Here is a 25,982-nt window from a genome sequence, read left to right on the forward strand (position 1 = left end):
AGCAATTTAAAGAGTAGTTCTTGATTTGTTTGAAATTCTCATTCTTTGCTAATTGATTTGAAAAAATTACTTTGGGGAAAAAACAGTTCTTAGGGCTTCCCTGGTAGCTTAGATGGTAAAGAATCTGATCGCAATGAGGAGACCCAGGTTTGAGCCCCAGGTGGGGAAGATACCCTGGAGAAGGGAATGGCAACCCACTCCAGTATTCTTTCCTGGAGAATTCCATGGACAGAGTTGCCTGGTGTGCTACAGTCCATGGGGTTGCAAAGAGTCGGACACAACTGAGTGACTAACACACACAAAACAGTTCTTGCATTCTCTCCCTCAGGAAGTTAAAGAAGACAAAGAGATATATTTTAGGCTATGGGCAATTTAATTACAAAGAAATGAGAATCAAACAAAAATGTATATAAAGAAATGATATACGATGTTCTGAAGGTGACAGAACAGGAATATGGCAGAAGATGGGATGTGACCCCAATAGTATCAAGAATTCTTTCAGGAAGGAACCGCTCTTCTTCTGTTCTTATCATCAAGGGGATTTCTACTTCCCTCCCTATGCTGCTGCTGCTGCTGCTGCGTCACTTCAGTCGTGTCTGACTCTGTGCCACCCCATAGACAACAGCCCACCAGGCTCCCCCATGCCTGGGATTCTCCAGGCAAGAACACTGGAGTGGGTTGCCATGTCCTTCTCCAATGCATGAAAGTGAAAAGTCAAAGTGAAGTCGCTCAGTCATGTCCAACTCTTAGAGACCCCATGGACTTCAGCCTACCAGGCTCCTCCGTCCGTGGGATTTTCCAGGCAAGAGTACTGGAGTGGGGTGCCATTGCCTTCTCCTCCCTCCCTATAGGACAGGCCTAAGAAGTAAATCTGGAGTGGTCTTCCAGTTTTTCTTTAAACCATATGACTTGGTGTGGAACTAGGTTGGTCAGTGACATTTGTCATCCAACGGGCCATAGCTCTACCAAAGGGTGGGTGGGTCAGTGCATTCAGAGGCCACCACTGTCTAAGGTGTCTTTTCTCTCTTGTTTCTTCTTACACTTACCTGTGTTTGAAAAGACTGTTCTCTAACTGCATTTTTAGACTCCAGAGAGGATAAAGATTCCTGGGCAGAGATTCTGTAGAGCATGGAGAAAGTTAACCACTTCCTAACTCTCTACCTATTTGCAATAAAGGAAGTAAGTTAAGTTGCTTCTACTGGACATATGTAAATAGTGTCCATCCTAGTTGGAAAACAGGAGATCCAATTCCATTCTCCAATCTAGTTGTTGTTAGAGAATCTTGCATTTGAGAAGCATGGAGAGAGATTTACTTGACATTTCCCTGGTACCTCTAATAAAACTGACACTTGAATTGTCTTTGTTCCTCTTCCCCCATTCTCAGTAAATAATAGATAAATGGTACCTCTATCTGTCAACAATAAAATGATATAAACTGCTACTTATCCAGTACTTCTTATATATCATTTCTGAGTTACATGCTTTTTATGTATACTTCTAAATTCTAATAAGTCAATAAGGTAAGTGTTATAATCCTTTTTTTTTAAACCTATGAGACCAAGAGAGGTTCAGTTAATATGCTCAAGGCACATGGCTAATGAAGACTCTGAACCAGGATTTAAATTTCAAGTTTTTGCCTCTGAAATCCTTTATTTCAATAAATAATAAATGTCTCCCAAATATCCCTAGTTATTTTTCTCAAAAACTTTATAGGACTCCTGATCAAGCTGAAGACTTAACAGAAGTGTTTTGCCATTTCTCCCTCTCAAAACAAATCACAGTGATACAGCGGTACAAAAAGATATGACGCAATGACAAGAGGATGGGAAAGAAAGCGAAAGGAATGAAATTCTGGAAACTAGAGAGCAGATGGAAAGGTAGTAACTTATTCATTAGACACATGGAAATTTAATTCTAAACTGATGATGAGGGTATTCCAGAAACAAGCCTATGCAAGTGGAAGAACTCAAAAAAGCTCAGGAATTCATGGCTCAATGTACTTTTGAAAATTGGAGACCAATGAGACAGAAACAGGAGATAAAGTTGGAAATCTGGATCAGAATCTGCAGCTGGGGGAACCTCTCCTCCCATTCCAGCAGAAGACTAGATACAGGCTGCATAAAGAGACTGAACCAGACATTCTGGTCTCAGGGTTATTAAGCAGAGCTGAAGTCTGATTTCATACTGAAAACTGGAGGGGTACCTGAAGGTCTGTTTACTGAATGCTAAAAGCACCAGTCGGAGAAGGCAATGGCACCCCACTCCAGTACTCTTGCCTGGAAAATCCCATGGATGGAGGAGCCTGGAGGGCTGCAGTTCATGGGGTCGCTGAGGGTCAGACACGACTGAGCGACTTCACTTTCACTTTTCACTTTCCTGCACTGGAGAAGGACATGGCAACCCACTCCAGTGTTCTTGCCTGGAGAATCCCAGGGATGGCGGAGCCTGGCGGGCTGCCGTCTAAGGGATCACACAGAGTCGGACACGACTGAAGTGACTTAGCAGCAGCAGCAGCAGCAAAAGCACCAGTCTCCTTACTCAGTTCAGCAACAGGAATGCTTAGAAGCCAAGCATATCTTCTCCAGGAGGAAGACTGGAAGATTCATCTCTGGGGACAGTGATCAGCCTAATAGAAAAGAGCTAAAGGTATTCTTGTTTTTGTCTCTGTACAACCCTACCAGATCATCCTACAATGAAATTCACCATTTAACAAGCTCTGTCCCTGCTCCCAGAATGTTCATTCCCCTAAGTTTTTAGTGTCCTGCTCTTTGATGAAACAGTCCCACATCACCAGATACTTGAGGGAAAGCTTGTGATGTAAAAGAAATCAAGAAGTAAAAGGATCTCACAGGAAAGAAAAATAATGCAGGGACCAGAAGAAAACATCTCCAAAAAACTGACCTCCTCAAAGAAATAAAAAAAAAAAAAGAATATTGTAAGGATCAAGAAAGAGTATGCATCTATTAAATAAGGAGAATCAGTCTGCATAAAATGAGATCTTTTGAAATTAAAAATAAGTGAGCAGAAATAAAATCAATACAAGGGTTGTAAAATAAAGTTGAGAAAATCTCTCAGAAAGTACAGAAGAAAAAGAGATGGAAACTAGAAGGGAAAGAGAAAGAAATTAAAGTCCTACTTTGGAATGTCTAGAGAAGAGAACAGAGAAACCAGAGCAGAGAAGAAAATTCAGGATCATTCTTCCCTATTCCATGAAACTAGAAGCACAGTATTACAGCCAAATATCCCTATTGTCCTGTTTTGAAGAATCTAAGAAATCCTGACAGTCTTTCCTCATTTCATCCATCTCCATCTCCTTCAGTTAAAACGGGCAGTGTTTCTGTGGATATAATCCTATCCCCATTTCTGGTTTCTGCTGAAGCGGCTGACTGAATTCATAGTTCACTTATATACTAATCTCCTTATCAAATGGTTGTTCAACCTCCCTTCAGAACCAGTTTTCTCATTTTTTGCAATATAGTTATGCTGCAAATTTTCTAAATCTTCAAGTTCTGGCTCCTTTCACTTAGTTTCTTCTTCATATTTCTCATCTCACATTTTATCATAGCATTCAAGAGGACCCAGGATGTATTTTCAACATTTTGCTTCAAAATCTTCTCACTTAAATATCTCATTTCATTGTTCACAAGTTTCTCCTTCCAAAACACACTAGAATACAAGTTTTTTGTCACTTAATAACAAGGATTGCCTTTTCCCTGGTTTCCAATGATGTGTCCCTCACTTCCATCTGAGACCTCATCAGAATGACCTTTAACATCTGTATTTCCACCAACTTTCTGTTCGTGATTATTGACATATATTCCAAGAAAACAGAGGCTTTCTCTCTAGCTCTGCTCTTTTCTGAGTCCTCAAAAGAATCATGTTTAATGTCCATATTTCTATCAACAATCTCTTTATAGCAGGCTAGACTTTTCAAGCATGCACCTCAAAATTCTTCCAGCCCCTAACCACCACCCAGTTTCAAAGCTGCTTTCACATGTTAGGTATTTGTTACAGCTCCAACCCATTTCTTGATTTCAAAATCTGTATTTTGTCAGCTTGGGTTAACATAACAAAATACCACAGACTGGATGGCTTAACCAACAGAAATTTATTTTCTCACAATTCTTGAAGGTAGAAGTCTCAGATCTGACAGAGCTGGTTTCTGGTAAGACCTCACTTGTTGGGTGCAGATGGTCATCTTCTCACTATGCTTCACATGGCAGAGAGAGAGAGAGAGATCTCTTCCTCTTCTTAGAAGGTCACCAGTACAAATAAATTAGGTTTCCTCTCTTAGGAGCTCATTACCTCTTAAGGACCCATGGTTTAGTCACTAAGTCATGTCCAACTCTCAAACCCCATAGACTGTAGCCTGCCAGGCTCCTCTGTTCATGGGATTCTTCAGGCAAGAATACTAGAGTGAGTTGCCATTTTCTTCTCCAGGGGATCTTCCTGACCCAGGAATCAAACCCAGGTCTCCCGCATTGCAGGCAGAGTCTTTACTGACTGAGCTATGAGGGAAGCCCCCCTAAGGACTATCTCCACCTAATTAAACTCAAAAGCCTTTGCATAGCAAAGGAAACCATAAACGAAACAAAAAGACAACCCACAGAATGAAAGAAAATATTTGCAAATGATGCAACCAACAAGGAATTAATCTCTAAAATTTACCAACAGTTTATGCAACTCAACATCAAAAAAACCCAACAATCCAATCAAAAATGAGCAGATGACCTAAATAGACTCTCCAAAGAAGACATACAGATGCCAAGAGGCACATGAAAATGTGTTCAACATCACTGATTACTGGAGAAATGAAAACCAAAACTACAATGAGATATCACGGCATACCAGTCAGAATGGTAATCATCAAAAAGTCTACAAACAATAAATGCTGGAGAGGATGTGGAGAGAAGGGAACCCTCCTATACTGTTAGTGGGAATGTAAATTGGTACAGCCACTATGGAGAACAGGGTATGGAGTTCCTTAAAAAACTAAAAATAGAGTGACCGTATGATCCAGAAATCCCACTCCTGGGCACATATACAGAGAAAACCATGGTTTGAAAGGATACATGCACCACAGTGGTCATTCTAGTTCTGTTTACAATAACCAAGACATGCATGCGTGTGTGGGTGCTAAGTAATTTCAGTCGTGTCCAACTCTCTGTGACCCTATGGACCATATCCCACCAGGTTCCTCTGCCATGGGGTTCTCCAGGCAAGAATACCGGAGTGGGTTGCCAGGCCCTCCTCCAGGGGATCTTCCTGACCCAGGGATCAAACCTATGTCTCTTAGTCTCCTGCACTGACAAGCGGGTTCTTTACCACTAGCACCACCTGGGAAATCCAACCAAGACATGGAAGCAACCTAAATGTCCATTACAGGGGAATGAATAAAGTGTGGTACATACATACAGCGGGATATTAGTCGTTAGAAAGGATGACATGATGCCATCTGCAGCAACGTGGATGGACCTGGAGATCATCATATCAAGTGAAGTAAGTCAAAGACAAATACCATATGATATCACTTACATGTGTAAGCTTTAGAAAATGATACATATGAACTTATTTATAAAACAGAAACAGACTCACAGACACAGAAAACAAACTTAAGGTTATGAAAGCGGAAGACTGGTGGAGGGGGAATAAATTGAGAGTTTGGGATTGACATATACATGCTACTATATTTAAAACAGATTACCAACAAGGACCTACTATATAACACAGGGAACTCTACTCAATATTCTATAATAACCTAAATGGGAAAACAATTCAAAAAAGAATAGATTTTTGTATATGGACAACTGAGTCACTTCACTGTACACCAGAAACTAGCCAACACTGTAAATCAACTATACTCCAATATAAAATCAAAATTTTAAGGAAAGACTATTTCCAAATAGCGTCACATTGGATAGGGCTTTAACATGACTTTTCAGGGGTGGGGAGGGGACTCAATTCAGTACACAGCCAAGGACCAAAGGCTCTAAGATGCATGTCACACAAAAAAGAAAATGTAAAACATAGATTATCTGAGGAATTTGAATACAAAGGGAAGAGATATATTCACTGGCAAATAGTTCAGGGATGAAACAGCAATATATGCACAGAAAAGCGAACAAAAAATTTTCCAATCATTTTTAATTCCAAGAAAGTAAACTACCTCCTTCTATCCCAAAAGGGAAATGTAATCATAATACACTCCATGATTCAGGTGTAAATAATATTTATTCAGTCATAACTGTGTAAACACTGAGTCTATTTTTAGATCTCAAGTGCAGATGGTTGAGTCAATCACATTCCTCAATCCCTAGCTCACCAGCCCTGGTCTCAGCAGAACCCTCCCTTCTTCATTTATGCATTTCCCTTATTTCCCTCTCCCCATATATAACCACCTTGATATATGTGAAATGTATCATTTCATTTATATGAATTCTTTTAAAATGTATATTAAATTATATGCACATATTTTCAATTTATACAAGTTTAATTTGCTAAGTATCTTAGGCTTTTTCTTTACCTCTTTCATTCAGTACCATTTTTTAGAACTATGCATACTGCTATGTGTACATCAAATTCATTGCTTTCAACTCACAAGTAGTCCTCAAAATGCATTCACCACATGTACTTATCTGGCCCTTTACTGATTACCAACCCAACTGTCTCCGACCTCCTGTTATCACAAACAAAGTAGAATTTCTGTAGAACGTACATCTTGGAGTGTACCAGAGCAGCAAGTAGTGGCATAGTTGGCGGAGTGCTCTCCAGAACTGCTGCCCTGGTCCATACTCCCACTACGGAACTTGGCGATCTTTGTATTGCCACAGACCTGACAATGCTTAGCACCATCCAGCTTCCCAACCATGGCCAATCTCGTGGAAGAAAAGTGGTATTTTGACATTTTCATTTTTCTAATCACCAATGGGTTTGAGCATCTCTTTATGTCCTTACTAACCCATGGGTTTTTTTCATTTTGGAATTAACTCTTCGTACCTTTCCCTTATGTTTTACTAATTTCTTGTGTTTTTTGACTTGTAGAAGTTCTTCTACAATTTAGAACTTGGTCTCGTTTATTAATAATTTAGAAAACAAAGCATATCACTGATGAACCAGATGCAAAAATCATCAACAAAGTTCTAGCAAACAGAATCCAACAACACATTAAAAGGCTCATACACCCTGATCAACTGGGATTGATCTCAGGGATGCAAGGATTCTTCAGTGTGCATTCTTCAGATGCACCATAGTAACAGATTGAAAGATAAAAACCACATGACCATATCAATATTGCAGAGAACATTTTTGACAAAATTCAACACCCACTTATGATTAAAAAAAAAACTCTACAGAAAATCAGCATAGAAGGAACCAACCTCAACATAATAAAGGCCATGTATGACAAACCCACAGCAAACATTAGTCTAAAAACTGAAAGCATTTCTCCTAAGATCAGAAACAAGACAAGAGTGCCCACACTCACCACTATTACTCAACAGTTTTGAAAGTCATAACCACAGCAACAGAGGAGAAAAAGGAAAGGAATCCAGATTCGAAAAGATGAAACTCTCACTGTCTGCAGATGACACGATACTATACACGTGTGTGCTCCCTGCTGTGCCCAGTTGCTTCAGTCATGTCCAACTCTTTGCAACCCCATAGACTGCAGTCCGTCAGGCTCCTCTGTCCATGAGATTCTCCAGGCAAGAACACTGGAGTGGGTTGCCATGCCCTCCTCCAGGGGATCTTCCTGACCCAGGGACTGCACCCACATGTCCATCTCCTGCACTGCAGGTTGATTTTTTTACCACTGAGGCACAGACACTATACAGAGAAAACCCTAAAAAATGCCACCAAAAAACTGCTAGAGCTAATCAATGAATTTAGTAAAGTCATAGGATATAAAATCAATACACAGAAATCCCTTGAATTCCTATACACTAACAACGAAAAATCAGAAAGAGAAATTAAGGAAACAATTCCATTCACCACTGCAACAAAAAGAATAAAATACCTAGGAATAAACCTACCTAAAGAGACAAAAGATCTGTATGCAGGAACCTCTAAGACACTGATGAAAGAAATCAAAGACAACAAAAACAGACAAAGAGATACACAATGTTCTTGGATTGGAAGAATTGATATTGTCAGAATGATTATATTACTCAAAGCACTCTATAGGTTCAATGCAATCCCTATCAAATTACCAATGGCATTTTTCACAGAACTAGAACAAAAAAATTCACAATTTGTATGGAAACACAAAAGACCCTGAATAGCCAAAGTAATCTTGAGGGGAAAAAAAAAATAAGAGCTGGAGGAACCAACCTCCCTGACTTCAAGTTATACTACAAAGCTACAAGTCATCAAGACAATATGATACTGATGTAAAAATAAAAATATAGACCAATAGAACAAGATAGAAAGCCCAGAGATAAACCCATATACCTATAGGCACATTATCTTTGACAAATGAGGGAAGAATATACAATGGAAAAAAGCCTCTTCAATAATTTATGCTGGAAAAATTAGCTATGTGCAAAAGAATGAAATTAGAAATAAATGAACTAAAGACTTAAATGTAAGGCCAGAAACTACAAAGTTCATAGAGGAAAACATACTCAGTACACTCTTTGATGTAAATCACAGCAAGATTCTTTCTGACCCACCTCCCAGACTAATGGGGAAAAAAAAATAGGTGGGACTCTGTTTAAAACTTAAGTTTCTTACATAGCAAAGGAAACATAAACAAGATGAATAGACAACCCTCAGAATGAGAGAAAATAGCTGCAAATAAACCAACTGACAAAGGGTAAATCTCCAGAATCTACAAATAGCTCGTACAGCTCAATATCAAAAAAGCAAACCACCCAATGAAAAAAAGGACAGAAGACCTGAACAGACACTTCTCCAAAAAAGACATACAAATGGCAAATGAACATACAAAAATATGCTCAACATCACTCATTATTAGAGAAATTCAAGTCAAAATTACAATGAGGTACCACCTCATACCAGTCCGGATGGTGTGACTGTTCATTCACCATCAAGAAAATCTACAAACAATAAATGCTGGAAAGGATGTGGACAAAAGGGAACCCTCCCGCACCGTTGGTAGGAATGTAAACTGATAACACCATTACAGAAAATTGTATGGAGATTTCCTTTTAAAAATATTAGGAATACATCTGCCTAGGAATGTATGGGCAGGAATGTATGACCCAGGAATCCCACTACTGGGCATATACCCTGAGAAAACCACAATTTTAAAAGACACATGTACCCCAATATTCATTGTAACAATATTTACAATAGCCAGGACATGGAAGCAACCTGGATGTCCATCAAACAGATGAATGGATAAAGAAGCTGTGGTACATTTACACAATGGAATATTACTCAACCATAAAAAGGAACAAATTCGAGTCAGTTCTAGTGAGTTGGATGAATCTAGAGTCTCTTACACAGAGTGAAGTAAGTCAGAAAGAGAAAAACAAGTATCATATATTACTGTGTACACATGAAATCTAGAAAAATGTTCCTGATGAACCTAGTAAAGAATGGACTTCTAGACACAGTGAGGGAAGGTGAGGGTCAGATGAACTTAGAAAGTAGCACTGACATACATACAATATCATGTGTAAAATACAGTAAGTGGGAAGTTGCTAAACCACACAGGAAGCCCAGCCTGGCACTTTATGATGACTGAGAGGGATGGGATAGAGGAGGAATATATATATATATATTTCCCTTAATTTATATATATATAAATACATGTATTTCCCATAATTATATATAATTATGACTGATCCACATTGGTATATGGCAGAAACCAACACAAAATTGTAAAGCAATTTCCACCAATAAAAAGTTTTAAAAATAAACAAGAAAAAGAAAACTAAGCAAACAAGGACATAAGACCATTAATAATTCCATGAAAACCAAGAGTTGCACTGAAAGGAAAATTTAATCATACTCATTACATGACCCAGATGCAAGTAATATTTTCACAATCATAACAGTATAAACACTAAATCTAACAAAAACCATTACCAGACAGATAGGAAGCCTAAACGTGAGTGGAAGGAAGATGTAAAGATGAGAGCTGAATCTCATCTTGTATGTTAGGAAAACAATAGATAATCCTTATGGGTTGAATTGTGTCCACTCTCCAAAAAGGTATATTGAAATCCTAACCCCTTGTACCTCAGGATGTGACCTTATTTGAAAACAGAGTCTCTATAGGGTCAATCAAGCAGAAAAGAGGTGCTTAAGCTGGGCTCTGATCCAATATGTTTAGACGTGAGTTTGAGTGAACTCCAGGAGTTGGTGATGGACAGGGAGGCCTGGCGTGCTGTGATTCATGGGGTCGCAAAGAGTCGGACATGACTGAGCGACTGAACTGAACTGAGGGTCCTCATGAAAAGGGAGAATTTGGACACAAACTTGCATAGCGAGAATGTCATGTGACAATAAAGACAGAAATCAGAGTGATGCAGCTACAAGTCAAGGAACACCAAAGTTACCCAGCAGGGACAGATTCTGCCTCATCACCCTCAGAAGGAACCAACCCTGTGACACCTTGATCTCAGACATCTAGCCTCCAGATTACAGGACAAAAAATTTCCGATATTTAAGCCACAGATTTGTAGCACTTATTTATGGCAGGGCCAAGAAGTTTCAGTTGGTAGGTTGGTAGATAAGTAGGTAGGCAGATAAGTAAATAAACAAACAAAAAATGGCAGTATATATATATATAGAGAGAGAGAGTGCATATGTATACATATATAGCACTATATATATATATATATATATAGCACATATATAATAGTGCATGAGGGCAACCATAAATGTGAATGGTTGCCTCTGGGAAGTGGGAAGAGGGATGGGGGTGTGGGCAGGAGACTGCTGTTTTCCATTATAAGTCATGTAAAACTACTAGACTTTTTAAACTATGTGTACTTGCAACTTTTATAAAAATGTATCCTTAAAAAGCTATCTTGCCACATTTTAAGCTTCTGCAGAATCTTAGGGAAGACATGTTCTACATTTTTACTATTTGCACAGCATCAAAGGTTTTGTTGTTGTTCTGTTAAGAAAATGCTGGTCTTTAAGTTTCAAAGGACATTTTGGTATGGCTTCATGGCCTTGTATAGTATTGATCAAGTCTTGAGCTGAGGCCTAAATTCCAGCTGTCATTAATGGGCAAAAGCATTCACATTTCATGAGTTTGGACAGGGAGCAAGCAGAGAATCTTCTGCTGCTTGGATAATGGGCAGAGAAAGTACAAGCTTTAAAAGGAGACAGAAATGGGTCCAAGATCAAATGCTTCTGCTTATTAAGTTGTATGGCCTGAGGTGAATTCATTTAAATCTCAGAACCTCAATTTATTCATCTGTATGATTGGAAAACAGAACAGTATTTCCCGGGAATTCTGTTGGTTTTCCTGAGAAACACAGCATAATGCCAAGTTCATGATAAGTACTTGATAAATGGTAGTCATATGGTTCTTATATCCATATTAAAAAGCCTTTCCATTTTTTGCAACTGTCTTCAGTCACTAGTTTGAAATTCTCCTTTCTAACCCTCCATCCTTCAGTCTTGAATCACATCATTAGTCAATTTTGCTCCCTGGTTATATGATAATGTAGAACAAAACCTCTGGTTTAAGATCTGCCACCTACTTGACCTCTGGAAAGTCACTTAAATTTTCTGAGCCTCAGATTCCTCATCTGTGAAGTAGGTTAAATAATAGCATTTGTAATGATAAAATGGTATAATGCACAGGCAGAGCGTAGGTGCTCAGTTTATGATGGCACAGGGTAAGCTGATAGGCAAAGCCATTTCCCAAAATATAAAATAGAGTTACAGAAACAAAACACTGCAGGCTCTTCAGCTATCTCATAGAAATATTTTGTGAATATTTAAGAGCCAGCTCCACTCTTTAAAAGGATACCTGAGAAATGAGTTGTAGATCTAAGAGACATGCGTGAGTGCCCAATGCCTTTACTTCATAAAATGCCAAAGAATTAGATTCACACAGCACTCCAAGCAAACTGTCCAGGTTACTTCAATTAATTTCCAATGATATCTAGAACTTTGCATTATTTGGTAATTCTATACAGATGCAAATATTACATACAGCCTGCTATAGTACTTAAGAAATCCACAGTAAAACTTAAAACAAGCAGCTTTTTGTCAGTTACCAGTATTGTCCGTGTTTCAAAAACAATGCAACTTACAAAAAACTCCAAATGTACCCAACATTTAAAACTTTCACCACAGAAAAAAAGTTTCTCAGACTTCCCAGTGAATTCCAGAAAATAATGATTTGGTTTACTGAAAACTGCCTTGCACACAAGTCTCCAGGAACACAAACAGCTATCATCCAAATGAGGAACACTCACAGCTGGAACAAGATTTTCCCTACTTTGCTGCCCATTATCCAAGTGAGTAGGGACTGAGTTTAAATCACCATGTCCCTGCCAGAACAGTCCCATTCCCCCTCACCCTCACCACGGCTGCGGTGTCCTGTCAGGGAGATGTAGGGCTTTCTGAACAGTTGAGTTCAGCAATCTCCTAAAATGCTGATGCAGCTCCCTGGGCTAAGTGAACACAATATTTCTGTGACAACCTTCCATCATCCAAGTAGAGCTCTCTCAGGTCAGCAGAGGTGATCATGGTTTTCTGTCAACCAGGAGAGACTGCTCCAAGTTGTCCTTCAGAGCTGGCAAGGATGTCTTCTCTTTTTATTCATTTATTTTCCTAATAAAATCCACATCCAACAGAAAGTACTGAAAAATATCACTGAAATCTATCTGCTCTTGTGACTGTTCCATACCTAGAATAACATCCCACAACTGGGCTTGATGGCTAATTATATAATGGGGTAAGCCATTTGCACATGCATGAATTTGATGTTGCTGTTTAGACTGAATTCCTCCTCATATTGGCCCATCGTAATGCCAAAGATACAGACCATTCTTTTACTGTTAGACACCCTGACATACCTGTATCATTTATTCTTTCCAGTGAAATTTGCTCAGTCTTGTCCAACTCTTTGTGACCCCAGGGACTATACAGTCCATGGAATTCTCCAGGCCAGGATACTGAAGTGGGCTGCTGTTCCCTTCTCCAGGGGATCTTCCCAACCCAGGAATTGAACCCAGGTCTCCTGCACTGCAAGTGAATTCTTTACCAGCTGAGCCACCAGGGAAGCCCAAGAATACTGGAGTGGTTAGCCTATCCCTTCTCCAGCAGATTTTCCTAACCCAGGAAATCAAACCAGGGTCTCCTGCATTGCAGGAAGATTCTTTACCAGCTGAGCTACCAGAATGTCATCTTCATCATATAGACAGGGAAGGAAGTTGTTGAACATGGTCCTTCTGGACAATGATCCTTCCTAAATGCTGCATCAAAAGCATGAATCAGTGCTTTTGATGACACATGAGCAGAGCAGAACAAGGCTGTGTGCCTTCTGTTGGGGTATATTCAGGTTCTGGTCACTCCCTGGAATCTGATCTCACCCACTTCACACAAGCATATATATATTCAGGAGGGAGAAAGGAGACAGCCAGCTGCAGAGAGCCACCCTAACTCTGAAAACTCAGGAGATACACAGGCCTCTTTTGTGAAAATGAGGTTGCACTTTTAATTGAGTCCCTGGTAGCTCAGCTGGTAAAGAATCCACCTGCAATGCAAGAGACCTGGGTTCGATCCCTGGGTTGGGAAGATGCTTTGGAGAAGGGAACAGCTGCCCACTCCAGTATTCTGGCCTGGAGAATTCCATGGACTGTATAGTCCCTGGGGTCGCAAAGAGTCAGACACAACTAAGTGACTTTCACTTTAATTATGAGATGACATCTGGTGAGTACTTACCCTGGGCCAAGCACTAGACTTACTGCTTTCCACGTTATCATCTCATTTAACTCTCAAAACAAAATGATGCATGCTATTATTATTCCCAAATTTTTCAAATGAAGAATGTTCTCCAGAGAAACAAAACTGATAGGATCTACATAAAAAGAGACTTATTCTGAAAGACTGACTCACATGATTATGGAGGCTGAGAAGTCCCATAATCTGCCACCTGCAAACTGGAGGCCCAGGAGGGTTGTTGTATCAATAGTTTCAGGACAAACCCAAAGGCCTGAGAACCAGGGCACTCGATGGCATACATCCTGATCCTAACCAAAGGCCGGAGAACCAGGAGCACCAATGTCTGAGGACAGAACACAGATGTCCCAGTTCAACCAAATAGAGACTATTAGCCTTTCCTCTGCTTTTTTGTTCTATTCAGGCCCACAATGGACGCGATGATGCCTACTGGCATTGGTGAGGGGCAGCTTCTTCACTCAGGTTACATATTCAAAAGCCAATCTCGTCCTGAGACACCCTCACAGACACACCCGGGAATGTTTTACCAGCCATCTGGGCATCTCTTCGCCCAGGCAGGTTAATACACAAAATTAACCACCACAAGGAAACACTGTAAGTTGCTCACTCAGGCAGCTGATGCCACAGTCTGGGTCCAAATCTCTCTGTTTTGCTGTTCCCATCACTGCCAATCCGCCTCATATCCTTTTTAAAAACAAAATGCTCTTTGTCTTTTAGCCCCACTCTCCTAATTCACACTCCCAACCTCCTGGGAGGGGAGAGGGACTGGAAACTGGATTCAGTCACGTGGCCAATGATTTAGTTAATCATACCTATGCGACGAAACCCCAGTAAATATTCTGGATCTGAGGCTCAGTGGAGCTTCCTGGTTCATAAACACATTGATATGCCATGATGATAAGGCACTGGATTATGTAAGGAAAGGGCATGAAAACCGCGTTCCCCTCCTCCTCCTCCCTTTCCTATGTTTCTCTTCCATTCAGTTATTCCTGAATTGTTTTTTTATAATAAAATTTAGTTGTGACTACAAAATTTTTTTTAATTTAAATAAAAAATAAATAAAAATGAAATGTCCACAGATATCTCTTTACAGTTCCCTAATGTCCCAGTCTAGAGTTGATGTAGCCTTAGATTTGGAAATCAAGAATTCTCAGAATAAACTGGGAACATTCATCCATCACATTTGATAGTAACAAAATAAAAGAGCCCACCTCAATGCTATTGCTTGATATTTCATTTTTATAAACCTGGCTTTTTGTAGCACAAAATATTTCTAAGATATATATGGATTTTGCAAAAATTTTGTTCCCTGCTCACAAGTCTCAAAATTCACCTCTGTTTACTCTGTGATGTAATGGCTCAAAGCTAGATGTACCTACATGGTGTTAGAGATTTAAAACTGGACACAAGAGAGGTTAACAGGCAGAAAGCAACCAAGTTCAATATAATGAATGCGACATTAATGGTATGAACCAAATCCTCTGATGACCAAAAGTAAGAAAGAGTAATGTATTCACTCTAAATGGTGGGGCTATGACTTTATCAAGGTGGTGATATTTGAGATGGGTTTTAAAGGTTGTGTACGAATCTACTATGGACTGAAGGGGAAGAGAAGGGCACCCAGGCATGATCAAGGAATGACTGGAGCACAGAGACAGCTAGTTACGGGGTTTGTGAACTAAGGTATCAAATGGTGGTGGGAGACGACTGCAAAGAACCCTGAATCCGTGATAGTAATTAATTTTTGTAATTCAAGAGAGTTCCAGAAAAACATCTATTTCTGCTTTATTGACTATGCCAAAGCCTCTGACTGTGTGGATCACAATAAACTGTGGAAAACTCTTCAAGAGATGGGAATACCAGACCACCTGATCTGCCTCTTGAGAAATTTGGATGCAGGTCAGGAAGCAACAGTTAGAACTGGACATGGAACAACAGACTGGTTCCAAATAGGAAAAGGAGTCTGTCAAGGCTGTATATTGTCACCCTGTTTATTTAACTTATATGCAGAGTAAATCATGAGAAGCGCTGGGCTGGAAGAAACACAAGGTAGAATCAAGATTGCCGGGAGAAATATCAATAACCTCAGATATGCAGATGACACCACCCTTATGGCAGAAAGTGAAGAGGAACTCAAAAGCCTCTTGATGAAAGTGAAAGTGGAGAGTGAAAAAGTTGGCTTAAAGCTCAACATTCAGAAAACGAAGATCATGGCATCCGGTCCCATCACTTCATGGGAAATAGATGGGGAAACAGTGGAAACAGTGTCAGACTTTATTTTTCTGGGCTCCAAAATCACTGCAGATGGTGACTGCAGCCATGAAATTAAAAGACGCTTACTCCTGGGAAGGAAAGTTATGACCAACCTAGAGAGCATATTGAAAAGCAGAGACATTACTTTGCCAACAAAGGTTCGTCTAGTCAAGGCTATGGTTTTTCCAGTGGTCATGTATGGATGTGAGAGTTGGACTGTGAAGAAGGCTGAGCACCAAATAATTGATGCTTTTGAACTGTGGTGTTGGAGAAGACTCTTGAGAGTCCTTGGACTGCAAGGAGATCCAACCAGTCCATTCTGAAAGAGATCAGCTCTGGGACTTCTTTGGAAGGAATGATGCTAAAGCTGAAACTCCAGTGCTTTGGCCACCTCATGCGAAGAGTTGACTCACTGGAAAAGACTCTGATGCTGGGAGGGATTGGGGGCAGGAGGAGAAGGGGACGACAGAGGATGAGATGGCTGGATGGCATCACTGACTTGATGGACATGAGTCTGAGTGAACTCCGGGAGTTGGTGATGGACAGGGAGGCCTGGCGTGCTGTGATTCATGGGGTCACAAAGAGTCGGACACGACTGAGCAACTGATCTGATCTGACACTCGGCGTAACTCTCTCACCTTTATTCTCACTTGATACTTAAATTAACTACGTAGAGTTGTTAACATTATCCATTCTTTGCAAAAAGTAAGAGGTTAGCCCCAAGTCCTCATAGTTGGAGCTAGAAACTTTACAGTCTTTGGCCTCTAAATCCCATATTCTTTCTAATACTTACAAAAAAACAAAACAAAACAAAACATACCTCCCTACAAGAAACAAATATTGGTGAAGGTGTGCAGAAAAGGGAACCCTTTTCTGTGGTAGGGAAGTAAATTGCAGCTGCTACAGAAAGCAGTATGTAGTTTCTTCAGAAAGCTAAAAAACTGATTCAGCAAAAAACTATCATAACTCAGCAATTCCACTCCTGGGTCTATATCTAAAGAAAATGAAACACTCATTCAAAAAGATACATGCACCCCAATATTTATAATTGTTAAGATGTGTTCAACAGATGAACGGATAAAGATTGAGATATTTATGCATATATAAATATATTTATACATAAAGACTAGAATGTTAGTCATAAAAAAATGAAATTTTGCCACTTGCAACAAGGTAGATATATCTAAAGGGTATTATCCTTATGAAATAAGTCAGAGAAAGATAAATACTGTTATCACTTATACACAGAAACTAAAAAATAAAACAGATTCACAGAGAGAACTAGTGGTTACCAGTGGAGAGAAGGAAGCAAGGAGGGGCAAGATAGTGAGAGAGAATGAAGAGATACAAAATACCAATACTATGTACAAACAAACAATAAGGATATACTGCACAGCACTGGGAATTATAGCCATTATTTTATAACCTCAAATAGAGTATACTCTAAAAATTTATCGAATCACTATCAGTTCAGTCGCTCAAAGAGTTGTGGCCGACTCTTTGCGACCCCATGAATCATAGCACGCCAGGCCTCCCTGTATACGGTACACCTAAAACTAATTTGTAAATCACCTATACCTAAATTTTAAAAACCCAGACTGCCATGGGAAGAACCCAGAGGAAGGTCTCTCTGAAATGTTCAAATTGAATTCTATGCCCTTTGTGCTTGGTGTTCTGCAGACAGGAAGTGCAAGGGGTCAGCACCAAGCCACCATAAGCCCTTCCTATTAGCTTTATCTTGGAAGTTCTCTCCCTATCCCTGGTGTAGATGTCAAGATTGGAAGCAGCTGGGAATGAGGTGATGTAATTTGATGTAGATGAGGAAAGCCTGAAGTCAATTTCAGGATTTCCTTTCCTCGCTCCTTTATCCTCTTAACTTGCTCACCCAAAGTTTGTTCCAGTAAGGCTTATTTATGGGTACATTTGTTTATTTACTTACATATTGCCATGTTCCACAAAGAATTCAAAGCCATTTATATTACATACATAGAATGATAAAATATTTGTCTTTTAGTCAAAGAGAGAAAGAGAAAGAAAAGGAAGGAAGGGAATTAGAATATGAGAGTTAAGCCATGGGATAAAAACAATGTGGTTAAGCAGGTGATGGCATCTCTACCAAGGCTCTGTTTGAGCTGTTCTTTTTGCTCTAAGCTTCCTGGCAGACAAAGCAAAATTGGAAACAATGCATAACCTAGGTCTTTTTATCCATGAGAAGGAAACATATAAATTCTTCAGTAGAAGTTTTTTTTTTTTTTTTTTTTCCTGGTTATTAACTCTAAATTTTTCTTAGGAAGTGTCCCACAGGTGACCCTGAGAAATGCAGCAAATAATGCCAACAATAAGATTTGTGTAGTACCTTAAATGCAACAGAGTTTCATCCAGCACCGAGGTACACGCCGGCTTCCATGTCTTAGACTCCAACAGTCCGCACTTCTTCCTGCTCCCATTTCTTCCCGTTGCTCAGAGAGCACGCAGCCCAGGCACACGCATGCGCCCTTGCTCTCTCTCGCTTTCTCTCTCTCTGGGAGCTCCTCCATGCCCTAGAGGGCATTTCATGTTGGATGCCTTTTTCTCTCCCACTTGTCGGCAACATATTTTTCAAATTAGCACTTGGTAGCTTTGAGGGAAACCCAGACATTGTGGGGAAGACAGTGAGAGGCCAACTAAAAAAAAAAAAAAAAAGTATACTCTATTCTCAGTTTGTTATAAATTTGCAATACAAGCAAAGAAAAATAAACTATTCAGATCCTGCAACTGATATAGAAGTTCTCTGGCTTGATGTGATACCAAAACTCGGTCTTCCCCCAGACCGTCTGCTGTTTACAAGCAGGGAGCTGTTTCTTGTTGGGAAGAGGGGAGCTTAGCCTCCATTCCCACCTCATCCCTGTCTTCACTCCCCTGCTTTCCTGTGGGTGGAGAGAGGTGGAAGGACATCAGAGGCCCCGCCTGGGAGACTCCCTCCTGCCCAAGAAGCCACATGGGTTCCAGGTTTGTGAGAAATATCTGCTTCTGAAGTTGCATTTTTAACTCAGTGAGACGCCTCCCTGCTCCTCTGAGAGGCAGGAAAACTCAGAGAGCTCAGCTGATCTTCATAAGCAAATGGGATGAGCTAGGCTCCCACCAAGGCCTTCCACCTAGGCCCTCTCCTGCCCCTCAGGGGGACTGTTCCCATGGTGACTAAGGTCTAAAGAGAAGAGAGGGGCAAAAAGGAAGGTTTTTCCCTGAGAAGACACTGGGAATAGATTAAGAAAATTGATCTCTTCATTTTAATTAGGGAGGCGGCATTCAGGGTCCGGCAGGGTAGATGGATTTTTGCTGTCGAAAGACACCTGTCTGAAACCCAACTCAGGCAATTGCCATCAGTGTCCTTGAGCAAGTCCTTTTACTTCTTTGAGCCCCAGTGTTCTTCTCCATAAAATGGGGATAATGCCTTCGTAATTGTAAAAATCGAGATGACATTTGTGAATGTGCTTTGACTCCTTGCTGCTGCTGCTAAGTCACTTCAGTCGTGTCCAACTCTGTGCGACCCCATAGACAGCAGCCTTAGCACGATGCAAATTCTAGTTGTTATCAGACAATAGAAGATCTGGTTTCCAGACTCTCCAAGACCCTCCAATTCTAACATTTACTGGCTGGATTGTTTTAACCAATCCCTTATCCTATCTGAGCCGCAGTAAAAATATTGTGAAAAGAGTTACCGCAGAGCACAGGGCTGTTGTGAGAATCAAGTGAGACTAAACATCAGGAAGTACTTTGACAACTGTAAAATGCTAGACAAATATTACTTGTTAATATTATTAAGCAACAGCCTAAAGGCCTGTGCTCTGGTGCCAGCTTTGCATGTGTCTTCGCCCTTGGCGCTTTCTCAGTTGAATTTATCACATTCTCCTACAAGCTGTCTTTTCCCCTGACAATTATTTAATTCCTTTCTCAATAACCAAGTTCCCTAAGTGGAGCCCCAGAATCCAGGGGGAAAATAAATCTATTCCTGTCTTTGGGGAACTTTCACTAGGCAAGGCAGAGAATAAATAACCAAGATAGCAGAAGGAAGATAAAGTGAAAGAATATGGATGTTGAAGGGGAAGATTTGTTTCTGATGCCCAAGACTAACTGAGTGATATTGGGTGAGTCTCTTGGCTTCCCTGAGCTTTAGCGTCTTTTTCTATAAAATGGGTCTGATGATAATAATAATAATACCTGCCCCATGCACTTGTTGTGAGGATTAAATGAGATATTGTCTATTCACAATGCTGTATAAATGCTGTCGTTATTTTAAAGGAAATGTTAACTGATGCCACTTACTGAGCATTTTCTCTGCCAGGCTGTGGGCTAAACCTTTTAAATGTATCATTATCATTAATCCTTACAACAACTTTTACATTAGGGGTTATAATCTCAATTATAGAAATAAGGAAATCGAAGGACAAAGAGGCACATTACTTGGTCCAAGTCTAAACAGGAATTTCTGGAATAACTTTGAATCCATGAGGCTCATTAGTCCTCTTAATGGATAGAGAGCTATAGGGAGAGTGAAATGACATGAAAAGGAGGAAAGAAGAACCTTGGAATGTGGGAGAGTATCGGCCTCTCTCTCAGAGCTACTTTCTCATAGATACTTCCAGGTACCTCTCTGCTAATTCCTTGAACTTATACTTACTGAATACCCACCATGTGCCAGGCACGGTGAAGAGCACTTACATGTGTTACTGCATCATCTTACACTTTTAGACGGACATTATCTGCATTTTATCATGAACAAGACTCAGGAAGGGTAGGAAAGTAAGTTGTGGAGAAAGTTCTGGAGCCCAACTTTGTCTGATTCCAAAGCCCCCTGTTGTTTTCACTACCCACCTATTTTTTTTCCGATAAACTGATAGCAGCAATAATACAACTTCTCAGGATACATTTATTAGCAGAAGAGTGGACTCCCACGCCACTTTCTGCTCATGGCAGACTTTCAATACATGCTTTCTTATTCAGCTTTCCACAGAAGCAGACCCTGAAACAAGGATTTGAGTGCAAGTAAGAAGAAGAGGTCGGCAGAGGATGAGACAGCTGGATGGCTTCACCAAGCAATGGACATGAACTTGGGCAAACTTTGGGAGATGGTGAGAGACAGGAAAGCCTGGTGTGCTGAAGACCATGGGATCTCAAAGAGTCAGACGTGACCGGGTGACTGAACAGCAACAAGTTTATTTGAGAGTGATCCCAGGAAACACCAGTAGGGGAGCTGAGGCATGAGACAGTCACTGAAGGGTTTACTGCCAAACAAGGAGTTTGATTCCATTAGAAACTCTGGGTAGGGAGTGGAAGATATGCTTCAGACACCCCTCTCCTTTGACTGAAGGAACTGGAATATCTATACACAAACTCCTGGCTGGTATTAGTGTTTTGGTACTTCTGCCCTGCTGTGCAGCAGAGCAGCCCAAGACATGTATATACACACCAAAGAAAAGGGAAAAAAAACCTCCCAAGCAAGAGATGTAAATGTTAGAAACCACATCACTGAGTAAATAAGTGAATCAAGACCAAGTAAATGATATGTTGGTGGTGTTGCATGGGAAATGGGGTGTCAGGGGAGGGTAGGTTGGGTAAGGAAAGGTCAAAAAATTTACCCAAGTAGTGGCTTGAGGATTCATCAGTCTCTAATCATTCTTATCATGCCAAAGAATTTGTGTTATTGAACTGTGATGCTGGAGAGGACTCTTGGGAGTCCTTTGGACAGCAAGGAGATCAAACCAGTCAGTTCTAAAAGAAATCAGTCTGGAAGGACTCATACTGAAGCTGAAGCTCCAATATTTTGGCCACCTGATGCGAACAGCTGACTCATTGTAAAAGACCCTGATGCTGCGAAAGACTGAAGGCAAATGAAGAAGAGAAGGGCAGAGGATGAGATGGCTGGATGGCATCACCAATTCAATGGACACGAACTTGAGCAAACTCAAGGAGATAGTGGAAGACAAGGAGGCCTGGCCTGCCGCAGTCTATGGGGTCACAAAGAGTCAGACGTGACTTAGCTATTGAACAGTCATTCTTATGGGGGCTTCCAGGTGGCTCAGTGATAAAGAATTTTCTTGCCAATGCAGAGACATGGGTTTGATCCCTGGTCTGGGAAGATCCCCTGGAAAAGGAAATGGCAACCCCCTTCAGTGTTCTTGCCTGGGAAATCCCATGGACAGAGGAGCCTGGTGGTCTCCAGTCCGTTGGGGGTAACAAAAGAGTTGGACACAACTTAGCGAATAAACGACAATCACATGATGTCATGTACATCAAGAGACCTGAGGCAGTCTGGGTTATTGTTCTAACTTTTCATGCCCTGTCCAATAATGGAATTGCAAATCACCCTTTGCCATGTAACTTGGCAGTGCCTCCTGCTTTGGGTACGGTGTACCTCCTTCCCCTTTGACTCTGGGCTTAACCATGTGCCTGGCTTTGGTCACTGGCAGGTTTGACACAAGCAAAGACTCGGAATAGGGTTGCTTATTGGAGTTTGTCAAAGTTATTCAGCTGGTTGCAACAGGAAGCTAAGCTACCCCTATACAAGCCCAGCCCAGATCAGCTAACCCCAGCAAGTCACACAGACACATGAGTGAACCCTGCTCAACCACCTGTATGAGCCTAACCTAGAACTGAGCTGATCCACAGACACGAGTTTAAAAAATGCTTATCTTTGTATACCACTGAAATTTTCCTGGTTATTAAATGCTTTGAAGCCAAAGATAACTGATACAAAAATTATACTTTCTTCTGTGCTAGCACCAAAGATTCATTCAAAAATTTTAGTTCATCTAACATTTTACCAGTGGCTGCTTTGGGTCATCAGAGGAAATTATTTATTTACTAGTCATTTATTTTCCTTCACAAACTATGAGTTTCATGAAGTCAGGAATTTTGTCTGTCTTGTTCACCCATATATCTCAAGTGCCTAGCACAGTGTTTGTCATTGAGTAGTTTTTCAATAAATATTTGTTCATTGAATTAATATCAGCTGTTGTACTATATCCATTCAAAATGGGATTCTTGTTACATTGAATTTATTGGAAAAGACAATGCATCCACACAAGTAAAACTGAGTCCTCGAATCATTATCTCATGGAAGCATAGAAGAACAAATAATTAATTCTAAGTGGAGAAACAATGGAAGCCTGCTAAAACAATAGCATTGGAGTCACTATTAGTTGACTGAGGGCAAATAGCAATTTTCCTGATGGAAGTGAGAAAAGAAGGCATTCCACCCAGAAGGGACAGCATGAAGAATGGGAGAGAGGTGTAAAAGAAAATCCAGAGTGGCTGAAGCATAGCATGTGTGTACAGGGAGACAGTGGGTGGGGCCCGCTATGAAGGACCATAAATGACATACTAGAAAAAGTGCAATTTGTCCTCTAGGAACGGGGAACTGTGGGAGGCTTTTAATCATACAACTTCTATAAAATAAAAGTAACTATTATTTTAATAAAGACATTAGAAAACTAAGAGGAAAGGAAAGAAAGAAAAGGTAATTAGCTAAGGTTCATCCTGGAATGTGAGGCCAAGTGGGCCTTAGGAAGCATCACTACAAACAAAGCTAGTGGAGGTGATGGAATTCCAGTGGAGCTATTTCAAATCCTGAAAGATGCTGCTGTGAAATGCTGCACTCAGTACGCCAGTAAATTTGGAAAACTCAGCAGTGGCCACAGGACTGGAAGAGGTGAGTTTTCATTCCAATCCCAAAGAAAGGCAATGCCAAAGAATGCTCAAACTACCACACAATTGCACTCATCTTACACACTAGTAAAGTAATACTCAAAATTCTCCAAGCCAGGCTTCAGCAATACATGAACTGTGAACTTCCAGATGTTCAAGCTGGTTTTAGGAAAGGCAGAGGAACAAGAGATCAAATTGCCAACATCCACTGGATCATCGAAAAAGCAAGAGAGTTCCAGAAAAACATCTATTTCTGCTTTATTGACTATGCCAAAGCCTTTGACTGTGTGGATCACAATAAACTGTGGAAAATTCTGAAAGAGATGGGCATACCAGACCACCTGATCTGCCTCTTGAGAAACCTGTATGCAGGTCAGGAAGCAACAGTTAAAACTGGACATGGATCAACAGACTTCTTCCAAATAGGGAAAGGAGTACGTCAAGGCTGTATATTGTCACCCTGCTTATTTACTTTATATGCAGAGTACATCATGAGAAATGCTGGACTGGAGGAAGTACAATCTGGAATCAAGATTGCCAGGAGAAATATCAATAACCTCAGATATGCAGATGACACCACCCTTATGGCAGAAAGTGAAGAGGAACCAAAAAGCCTCTTGATGAAACTGAAAGAGGAGAGTGAAAAAGTTGGCTTAAAGCTCAACATTCAGAAAACTAAGATCATGGCATCTGGTCCCATCACTTCATGGGAAATAGATGGGGAAACAGTGGAAACAGTGTCAGACTTTATTTTTGGGGGCTCCAAAATCAGTGCAGATGGTGACTGCAGCCATGAAATTAAAAGATGCTTGCTCCTTGGAAGGAAAGTTATGACCAACTAGATAGCATATTCAAAAACAGAGATACTACTTTGCCAACTAAGGTCCATCTAGTCAAGGCTATGGTTTTTCCAGTGGTCATGTATGGATGTGAGAGTTGGACCATGAAGAAAGCTGAGCACCGAAGAATTGATGCTTTTGAACTGTGGTGCTGGAGAAGACTCTTGCAAGTCCCTTGGACTGCAAGGAGATCCAACCAGTCCATCCTAAAAGAGATCAATCCTGGGTGTTCATTGGAAGGACTGATGCTGAGACTGAAAGTCCAATACTTTGGCCACCTCATGAGAAGAGTTGACTCATTGGAAAAGACCCCGATTCTGGGAGGGATTGGGGGCAGAAGGAGAAGGGGACGACAGAGGATGAGATGGCTGGATGGCATCACCGACTCGATGGATGTGAGTTTGGGTGAACGCCAGGAGTTGGTGATGGACAGGGAGGCCTGGAGTGCTGCGATTCATGGGGTCGCAAAGAGTCGGACATGACTGAGTGACTGAACTGAACTGAAAAAATGAGTCTGGCAAAATTAGAGAGTAATAGTAGATATATCTCTATTAGAAACAGAATAGACAAATCTATTTTGATTGTGAAAGTCTTTTTCACAAATATAAAGGGAAAATCAAGATACACATATGAAGGAAAAGCTGAGGTTCCCTAAGAACTGAAAGGAAAAGTGCAAAAAGTTCTAATAGGGAAATGAGAGGAAAAAATTATGATGTAATCTAGGAATATTGGATGCTTCTAGGAATCTGGAGTAAGAAAAAACAATCAAAGACATAACTGAAGAAAATTTCCCAGAGGCCAAAAAATTTTTGACTATTTTTTGAATATTTGGTCCAGCAAAATCAAGAAATAGCTGAAATTTTTGTTAATTATATAGTTAATAGAGAAAGTCTTAAAAACCTCCAAGAAGAAAAAAAGTAGCCATCCTTAAAGGAACAAAATTCAAACTGACCTTAGATTTTTACTCTGAAACACTAAAATTTCAGAAGGTCATAAACCAATGTCTATAAAGATTTGAGGGAAAACATTGTTATATGAGTATTTTTGAAGCCAGGAAAATCATTCTTCATTTGAGATTCTTATGCTGGGTTCTGTGTTACATGGGAAGTGATTCTTACCTGATATCTTCCCACCAATTTCTTTACTTCCAGTATATCTTCCATACCCTTTGAATTGGGCCTGCTTCCTCACTAAACACTTTTTAAAGCTATGTGATTTTTAAAGTTATGGAACTAGAACGACGCCCCTTTTCCCTAGGCAACATAATTCTCCTAAAAGAAAAGGGGGGAATGAGAGAGTCAGTTCCTAGGC

At 40.4% G+C, this 25,982-nt stretch overlaps 1 long non-coding RNA gene across 1 annotated transcript in view; it reads right to left on the reverse strand.

The window, feature by feature from the left end:
* Positions 1–25,982, reverse strand: part of LOC138988866 (uncharacterized) — a 325,118-nt gene that overhangs the window by 98,833 nt on the left and 200,303 nt on the right. Inside the window, exon 9 of the long non-coding RNA XR_011465052.1 lies at positions 18,506–18,812. This is a non-coding gene — a long non-coding RNA (uncharacterized lncRNA). The remainder of the gene's footprint in view (positions 1–18,505; positions 18,813–25,982) is intronic.

The sequence above is a fragment of the Bos mutus genome, chromosome 8, assembly GCF_027580195.1.
Source record: "Bos mutus isolate GX-2022 chromosome 8, NWIPB_WYAK_1.1, whole genome shotgun sequence".
NCBI lineage: Eukaryota > Metazoa > Chordata > Mammalia > Artiodactyla > Bovidae > Bos > Bos mutus.